Below are 9,828 nucleotides of genomic sequence, written 5' to 3' on the forward strand. Positions count from 1 at the left end.
TAAGAGTGTTACAAATAGTGGCAGTCTCATGTATCCATCCTTTCAAATAGGTCTAGTTTATACATTACAGCTTTCAAATTTCAGTCATTGTTTATTATGTATTTAGATATTTATATATATTAAAATAGACTAAAATTAATGGTGGTTTATCATAAACAGATGAAAAGTTACATTATTTAACTATTTAATGGTGCATAAATGATATTTGTGTATCTGTATTAAATTACAGATGGACTAAAAATGCAAGCAGTTTAAAATCCAAACTTCAAAGTTCATCACTTAAAAGGCAAGACATCAATACACTGAGAAATCTCATATTGACTTGACTCATGTGAACAAGCCAAAGACTTCCTGAAAAAGCCAAGGGGCTGGAAAGAGAGCAAGATGAATGTTTTTCATCATTTATACTCCTGCTTTTCACCTTGACACTGTCACCAATGACATGTTGGTCCTGTGATTTGCAGACATCTGTGTGGGTTGAATGTTCTCTGTCTCTGAGTGGTCTTGATGGTTTGAAAGGTCTTTAAAATAGTCGTCTTTCATGCCGTTCTAGTCAAAACACTCCAAATTTGCTGTCATTGGATGCTGACAATCCATCTTTAATGACTATGACTATGTGACTATACTATAGGCCTAATTTGTGGGTTGCTCAAAGGTAATGTGGTATATACTGTATAGTATAAATATAGTACTTTCTGGTTTTGGGGCAATTCTAGACAATTCGAATATACACTGCCATTCAAAAGTTTATGATTGGTACGATTTTTTTATGTTTTTAAAATAAGTCTCTTGGCTGCATTTAATTGATTAAAAGAAAAACAAAAAACAAAAACAAAAATAAAATCAGTAATATTGTGAAATATTATTACACATTAAAATAAGTGTGAATACTTATTTTCAGCATTATTACTCCAGTCTTCAGTGTCACATGATCCTTCAGAAATCATTCTAATATGCTGATTTGCTGCTCAAGAAACATTAATTATTATTATCAATGTTGAAAACAGTTTTTTTTCAGGATTCTTTCATGAATAGAAAGTTCAAAAGAACAGCGTTAATTTGAAATAGAAACCTTTGTAACATTATAAATGCCTTTACTGTCAAAAAAAGCTTTCTATTTCAGATAAAAAATTTTAATATGTTTTGTTAATCAAATAATCCTGAAAAAAAATTGTACCCAACTGTTTTCAGTGATGCTGAAATTTCAGCTTTGCATCACAGGAATAAATTACATTTTATAATGTATGAAAACAGTTATTTTACAGTTATTTGTAATAGTATTTCACAATATTACTGTTTTTATTTTTTTTTGTATTTTTGATCAAATAAATGCAGCCTTGGTGAGCAGAAGAGACTTCTTTTGAAAACATTAAAAAATATTACCGATCCCAAACTTTTGAACTATCACTTTTGATCACTTTAAAGGGTTAGTTCACCCAGAAATGAAATTTCTGTCATTAATTACTCTCCCTCATGTCGTTCCACACCCGTAAGACCTTCATCTTCAGAACACAAATTAAGATATTTTTAATGAAATCCGATGGCTCAGTGAGGCCTCCATTGAGAGCAAGATAATTAACATAGATTAATACAAGATAATCAATTTTCAATGCCCAGAAAGCTACTAAAGACATATTTAAAACAGTTCATGTGACTACAGTGGTTTAACCTTAATGTTATGAAGTGATGAGAATACTTTTTGTGCGCAAAAAAACAAAATAACGACTTTATTCAACAATATCTAGTGATGTGCGATTTCAAAACACTGCTTCATGAAGCTTCGAAGCTTTACGAATCTTTTGTTTTGAATCAGTGGTTCGGAGCATGTATCAAACTGCCAAAGTCACGCCCCCCAGTGGTGAACCATTGAAATTTTCAAAACGCTTATGATGCAACGAAACCTCGTTTACTGAAATCACGTGACTTTGGCAGTTTGATACACACTCCGAACCACTGATTCGAAACAAAAGATTCGTAAAGCTTCGAAGCTTCATGAAGCAGTGTTTTGAAATCGCACATCACTAGATATTGTTGAATAAAGTCGTTATTTCGTTTTTTTTTGGCGCACAAAAAGTATTCTCGTCGCTTATTATATTATTAAATATACATGTAGCTTTTTTTTTGTTCAAATTTAACAAAATTTAAATAATGAGTCAATACATAATCAATCCCTCTTCCAAAACATGTTTTTGTCTCACCCTGATTCACTATGGTAAGCTTATTACAAGTGTTGTGGGATGGTTTTCGCAGTAAATCACGTAAGGTGAAGAAGTGTTTCCATTTATACTCATGTGAACCTCAGTTTTATCATTCGAGTCCCACATTCTTGTCCAGTGAGAAGGACAGTCTCTTGACCACAGCTGTGGGCGGAGTCTGCTCTAAAAGCCCTCCCCCTGGCTGAATGAGTGACATTAAGATCACATTGTGGCTCGTAATGTAATTTATACATTTCATCAACTAATGCAGTGCAAATCCATTTTCCCTTTCCAATCCTGAAGGGCCACATACATTAACTTGATGGCGAGGCAGAGTCACAAGGTCCGACTAATGAGGCTAAATGTAATTAGAAGTCGTCTTTCCCCTTAACCCTCCTCGACAAACACCGCAGCTCCAGGCTTTCCACTGCAATGAACCCGAACAGAGGACTAACGTGAAATGAAACTTTAACAGCCTCATACTAAGACTTACCTATAGGGTTTTATATGTATTGACCCCAAAGAGTATTTAGTTGTTCATTAATTATTTTAAATGATTAATTATAAATTATTTTACTCACTGTCATGTCATTCCAAGTTGGTGTAACTTTGTTCTGTGGAAGAATGTTTTCATACATCCACTAAAAATCCTCTTGACACCAGTTGATTACTAGTAATAGCAAAAATAGCTTCGAAAAAAGCTTGTGAAATATTTGTTTGATATTTTGTTTTTAATGCTGTGACCTTCATACATTTTTGAGTGTGATTTAAGTCTCCAAATACTTTTCGGGGTCAGTGTAAGTCATAAGCATTCTGGCAAAAAAACAGTCCCACCACAGCTGTTTCTCAATGGCAATATGTTCCTGAGTCTCTCTGCCGAGTAAATTCGTAAGGCTCATTGGGAACATGTTGTACAGAAGCCGCCAACCATCAGGAGGGAGACTGACTGCAGCTTGGCTCTGGGGGTACAGACGCTGAACATTACCCTCAGCTGCAGTGAAATTCTTAATTTAGACTTTTTTCATATTTAATTTTTGCTAGATTTTTTTAGCACTATGTGCTCCGAAGATCCCTCTTCGTTTAATAAATCACTTTGCAGTGCATTCTGGGAAGAACGAGTGAAGATGCAGAGTTGGAGATCTTTAAATAATTGTTTATGCATAATGAATTGCAGCATAAAATACTTATGTTTATTTATGGTAGATGTGGTACAGTAGAAAATACTTTTTTCACACAGTGGACAATTCATGCAAAATGAAAGTGCTTGTGGGCGAATACTAATGCATGATTAATCACCTAAAATGAATATATAATTGAACTGATTAAATAATCTTATCACATTAAACAGGCATGGAGTTACTTCAACCACTCGCATATCCAGGCGAATCCAGAAGAAGGGTGTTTGTAATTACTGTTTGAAGGAGAAAGACGAGGATGGGGCGGTGTTTATCAGAACACACACTGGAGCCTCAGGTGACTTTTGATTCCTAAATTCTTTGTTTGATCTCGCTAGGAGGCAACACGCAATTTCCAATTACTCATTTCCCACATTTCCAAAAATAGCAACTGTATCGCAACTTCTTCCTGTGGCATCTAACTGGAAATTTATGTTTATTCTTAAAATACATGGTATTTAAGATGACCTCTGTTTTCCTCTAAAGTCTCATGAGGCAAAATATACAGCATTGTCGTTGCCCGAATGCAACCTTAAGTTCCCACTTCTATTCATCACACAGAGACAAATGCAATATCTCCACACAGACTGCCGTCTTGTTCTATTCCCTGTGTGCTGTCCCTGAAATCAAGGCGTCCACTTGCTTAACTTTTATGTGAAGTTTCTGATCTTTTTCACACAGCAGTATTTGGCCTACTTAGCGATGCACTATAGTCTAATAGCAGCATCTGAGAAACAGGAAAAATACACCAAAGAAGCCAGCCTGAAGCCTGAATTTGAGTTGTTTTCTCAGATGCAGAGAGAATTTAGCATATATGTATTTTGGTCAAACCAAAATTTATTCAGACACCTTGAACATTTCATTCATTATTACAGTTTATTCACTATAGTTTTAAAAAAAAAAAAAAAAAAAGATCTAGAGTTAAAATGTGTCAGAAAAAATTAATCTTAATTATGTCAGATAACACTTAAGCAAAACATGGTCAGGTCAAAGTGTCATAGTTTACTTTATTTTGCTATCCTCACTTACATAAATGAACTATAGTGTCCTGCACCCACTAGTAAAAATATGTCAAAAATATCAAAAATGTCTGAATAATTTTTGATTTGACTGATTTGACTGTGTGTGTGTGTGTGTATATGTGTGTATATGTATGTATATGTATGTATATATATATATATATATATATACACACAGTACAATGTATGTAAATGAATAAATATAAATAAATACAAGTATAAAATATAATAATTGTATATAAATATAATATTTATTTATTTACAGTATTTTTAAAGTACATGGTTACTATACATTTTTAAATAAAATATAGTATATTTTAAAATATAAGTAAAAATATATTTTAAATACATTTTAAAATACACATTAAATACATATACAAAATAATACATATGTTTGCCTGTGTGTGTGTATATATATATATATATATATGTGTATATATATATATATATATATATATATATATATATATATATATATATATGTATATATATATGTATATATATATATATATATATACACCCACACAAATACACATGTATGGTTTTATATATTTATACATTTGTATATTTTATATATATATATATATATATATATAAATATGTTATATAAGGTTTTTAAAAGTGTAAAAAAAACCCATAATGGAGATATAATTAACTTTGAAGTTTTATTAAGTGTTAACAATGAGATTATGTGGTTTTTATAATCAATTAACACTGCTTTTGTCATTTTTTACAAGATGGACAAAATTTGTCACCAAAAAAGTCATTCGGTTTAACCAAAATTTCAGTTTTACCAAATGACACTTTTGGTTATACTGAAAGACGATATTTTCAAACAATGCTAACAGGCTGATATCTAGCTAGCTAGCAAAAGGACAATCAAACATTTCATATTTAGTACAAGTTTTTAAAAAATTACAACATTTTATAGCGCTTGTACCGAATGACCTGATGTTTCGGGACATGTGTATGATCAAGTGAAAACATTCATTTTTTAAATTCTTAAAAGAGAGTTAGTTACTTTGCTTCATGACCATGTGGTCCTTTGCAGGTATCTGAATGATGTCACATCCTGTCACATGATATTGACTGCATGACTTGATCCAAAATGTTCCCTTTATATTGGTTACTCCAAATGACGTCAATGAAATTCATTTTTCTGGACATTCTTACTTATAACAAAGCAACGACTTCTACACATAATTTTAATACCATTTTGCACTATGTTGATATATGATGTTATAAAATCATGCCAGAATAAAAAAATATATACGTTAATTACATTTTAAGATATTTTAATCACAAATGAAATGGCTGTATTGGCCATTACGGTTACATTGACGGTTAAACCAAATGACCTTTTGACACTTCAAAATATAAAATACCTTTATATGTAGCAAAATATAATTAAAACCTTTTGGATTTAATAAAAGAGATCGAGTTGTGCTACCTTACATACTTTGGATATCATATCTTTATTTTTTTGTCCAAAGGTAAAAAAACAGACACGTCATGTCAATGACCCAAATATACAAATATATGTAAATATACATTGTTACTATATTACAATAATTATACTTAATTTTGTATAATAAATAATTATGAAGTTATAAATATAAAATGTAAATTTATATATATACTGCAGTAAATATTGTTTAAAAGCTTAAACTAAATATTAATACATTAGTTATATGCATTAATGCTCAATACATTAAGGATAAAAAGGAATATGTACAAGTGTGTTTTACCATTTAAAAAAAAACAAGTCGCATTAACACCAAAAAAAAAAAAAAAAAATCTGTCTGTCATTTCTCCCCACTCTTTTTAGTGTCTTTCCTCTTCACTCTTTTCCTCCTTCATTCTACTATCTCTCCTGCGGAGTGGGCGTTATGGTGGATGGTGTCGGCATACAGCTGTCAGAGGTAAGAATGCTCTGCTGGGCTGCTCTACAGGAGGTGACAGTCGGTGCTAGTCATACTGTGCAGGCCGAGCTTCAGACGCACACAGACACTCGAGTCCCTCAGCCAACACACTCCACTCCTCCTCACGCCTTTCTCACATATCCTTCCATTGGTGTGAACCGTGAACAAGCTTCATTCGGAAAAAGCAATGCAATATTCAGGATAATTAAAATTAAAGATAATATCTCATCCTCCTTTTTTTCTTTCTTTGTTCCCATCCCCTGGCTATCAGATTGCAAGTTATTTCCTCTCATTTTCTAAGATATTGAACAAGATATTCCAAATTTTTTTGTAGCCTATCATGCTGAATTAGAGATGCAATCTTGTGTGGCGTAAAAAACATACGAGCGATAAATCTGATTAGGTATCTGTTCTGAAAAGGTTTATATTTTGCCTCATACTCGCATTCCACTGAAATCTTATCAGTCCGGACATTGTCTCACAATGGAATGTAGCTCAGGGCTAAATGTGAATATAACAATGTCACATTATGGTTCAGTCGACATGTTTCTTGGTGTTTATTGGCATCTTTTAATGTGAGGCACCTTTACTGCGCTCTTCGGATACTCTTTTTAACCCTTTTTACTCATGTAATACGATGCAGTTCAGAGATACTAGATATTCAATGAGAAAACCTGGAAATGATGGATAAAAATTGATCCAAATAACAGAATATTTCCCACCAGTGCCCACTTTTTGGGAGGTTGAAGGACAAGTTTGCCATTGAGGGCATCTCTATGTATATCCCAATAGTAGGCTAATTCCTGTAGTTTAACTGGTGCTAGCGATGGCAAGGTGATGGTAGGCTTGTCAGGATCATGAATTGCGATTTAACAATTTAATTCCCTCTTTTTGGTTCAACTTCACTTCACTTGGTCCTCTTTAAATTCACTACTTGAACCTTCTATAAAATAATCATTCATAAAGTTCGAAAAGGTTGAAGCGAATTAAAAGGGTGTTTGCAGTGGGAAATTTCCATTAATCTCGCATCATAAAAGCATTCTGAGGTGGACTACATTCTCAGACTCAGCCGAACGCACGAGCGCTCTTCTTTGTGAGCATTTGAGTGTGCCGTTAAAAACTAGCCTAGAGCGCCATCTGCTGTTAAAAACTAAGCTCAGAATCAATTCAAGAGAGAATCGCAATGCATTCAGAAAATCTCAGAATCAATCCACGAATCAAGAAGCATCAATTTATTATCCCATCCCTAAAGCCCGGAACACACCAAGCCATCAGGGCAGTTTTTGCAAGTTTTCTCAGTGTGTTCCACACCGTCGGCTGAAGTTGGTCCGCGTTTGCTTTTTTTTCGTCCGATTCGACATGTTGAATCACCGTCGGAGCTCGTCGGTCAGTCGGGCCATGTGATCATTCTGATTGGCTCTTCAGCTACTGCCACCTTGCTGGTACGAAAAGGCTTTTCTTCTTACGCAGGCGCAAAATGGACGTGCTACTTGGCCATCGGGTGTCGAGTGTCGGTTTGGTGTGTCAGGACAACTTCGGACCCAGACACTGCCGACGTGAGCCAACACCGCAGTCTGCTTTCGTCGCCACTAGTTCATCGGCGTCGGCTTGGTGTGTTCTGGGCTTAATGCGAATAACTTTAAAAATGGAGCATTTTTTGACAATTTTTTTTCATTTTTCAGAATATCTGTGTTGGTAGGTAGGACTACGCCAATAACAACACTGAGGGATTTGTGATGTTGTCTTAGAATATGACAATAGCCACGGCGCTGGACTACTACGTCTAATGAAGCAGATTATATTATAATCCATTATATTATAATTTTCTGTGTGACCTGCACATTGACAACAACACAACCTTGTTTCTGTAACGACGTCTGATGGTAATACGTTTTACGTGACGTGAGAAGAAAAGCTCAGATCAGAGCGTTCAGACTGAAACGCATTTCCAAAAATGGGATTTGAAAAGGATCTCAAACCACATTTGAATGTAACTTGAAACGGGTTTGTAAGAATCAGAAAAATTCGCTATTCACACTTGCTAAATATGATCGGATTCCAATCGAATATGCACAAAATTGGGTTTGGACTGACAGAACAAGTTGCTTTAGATGCCAAATACATAAATGTATTTACAATGTACATAAATATCAGTTGTCATCAGCTGAAAATAGAAATCATTTCACAGTTTTATTTTTTCTTCTTTAAGATAACATGCCCAGATGAATCGTGCACAGTAAGACCAGGGATGTATAGTAAATAGGGATTTTAATTTCATGGTGACTTTATTTGAAATAGATCCCTAAAAAGAGAGAAGTATAAAACTCCTGCAGCTCATTAAAATGGAGGTGAAGAGAGGGCCGTCTTTGTTTGTTTTTCTCACTAGGATGAGCATTTGGTCCTTCGAGGCCAGCGCCATCCTGGGGAGTCTGGGCTTTCAGAGCGGAACCCCGTTAGTGAGGGAGAGCAGAACCCCTTTAGCTCTCCTAAAGTGCCGGTTTCAAAAACAGGGCCAGCTAATCACCCGTGAACTCAGAGGAGGGTCCTTGTGGAGGATCTGGAGGAGCTTAAGAGAATCAGTACTTGTTTTTCATATGTAAACTTCATTTAGTTAACAGATTAAAATAAGATACATTCACTTTAAGTGAACTGTGTAAGAAAATATATATTTTATTTTTGTAACAAATCTTTATTTAGTTAGATTTCAGCTTAAAATGAGCAAAACATACCAACGTGATTCTTCTAAACTTAATATGAATATAAAATAAACAAACACGCATACATACACATTACCATTCAAAATTATGAGGTCGATAAGATTTTTTTAAAAGGAAGGAAGGAAGTCTTATCAATGCTGCATTTATTTGATCAGAAATACAGTAAAACGGTAATATTGTGAAATATTAAATTCGTAAACAACTGTTTTCTTTTTGAATATATTTTAAAATGTCATTTATTCCTGTGATGCAAAGCTGAATTTTCTGCATCGTTACTCCAGTTGTCAGTGTCACATGATCTTCAGAAATCTTTCTAATAGGATAATTTGATGCTTAAAGGATTAGTTCACTTTCATATAAAATTTTCCTGATAATTTACTCACCCCCGTGTCATCCAAGATGTTCATGTCTTTCTTTCTTCAGTCAAAAAGAAATTTTTGGTTTTTGGTGAAAACATTCAAGGATTATTCTCCTTATAGTGGACTTCAATGGCCTCCAAACAGTTGAAGGTCAAAATTATAGTTTCAGTGCAGCTTCAAAGGGCTTTAAATGATACCAGACGAGGAATAAGGGTCTTATCCAGCAAAACGATCGGTCATTTTCGATAAAAATGTAAATATATATGCTTTATATAAACAAATGATCGCCTTCCAAGTGCTTCCACCAAAACCGTACTTTCGTATTCTTCAAAAAGTTTACGCTGTATGTCCTACGCCTTCCCTATTCTACTTACGGAACGAACGCGGCGCCAGTTACATTTTTTCCGTAAGTAGAATACGTAGAATTTTTCCGAAAATGAC

The sequence above is a fragment of the Ctenopharyngodon idella genome, chromosome 24 (assembly GCF_019924925.1).
Source record: "Ctenopharyngodon idella isolate HZGC_01 chromosome 24, HZGC01, whole genome shotgun sequence".
Lineage (NCBI taxonomy): Eukaryota > Metazoa > Chordata > Actinopteri > Cypriniformes > Xenocyprididae > Ctenopharyngodon > Ctenopharyngodon idella.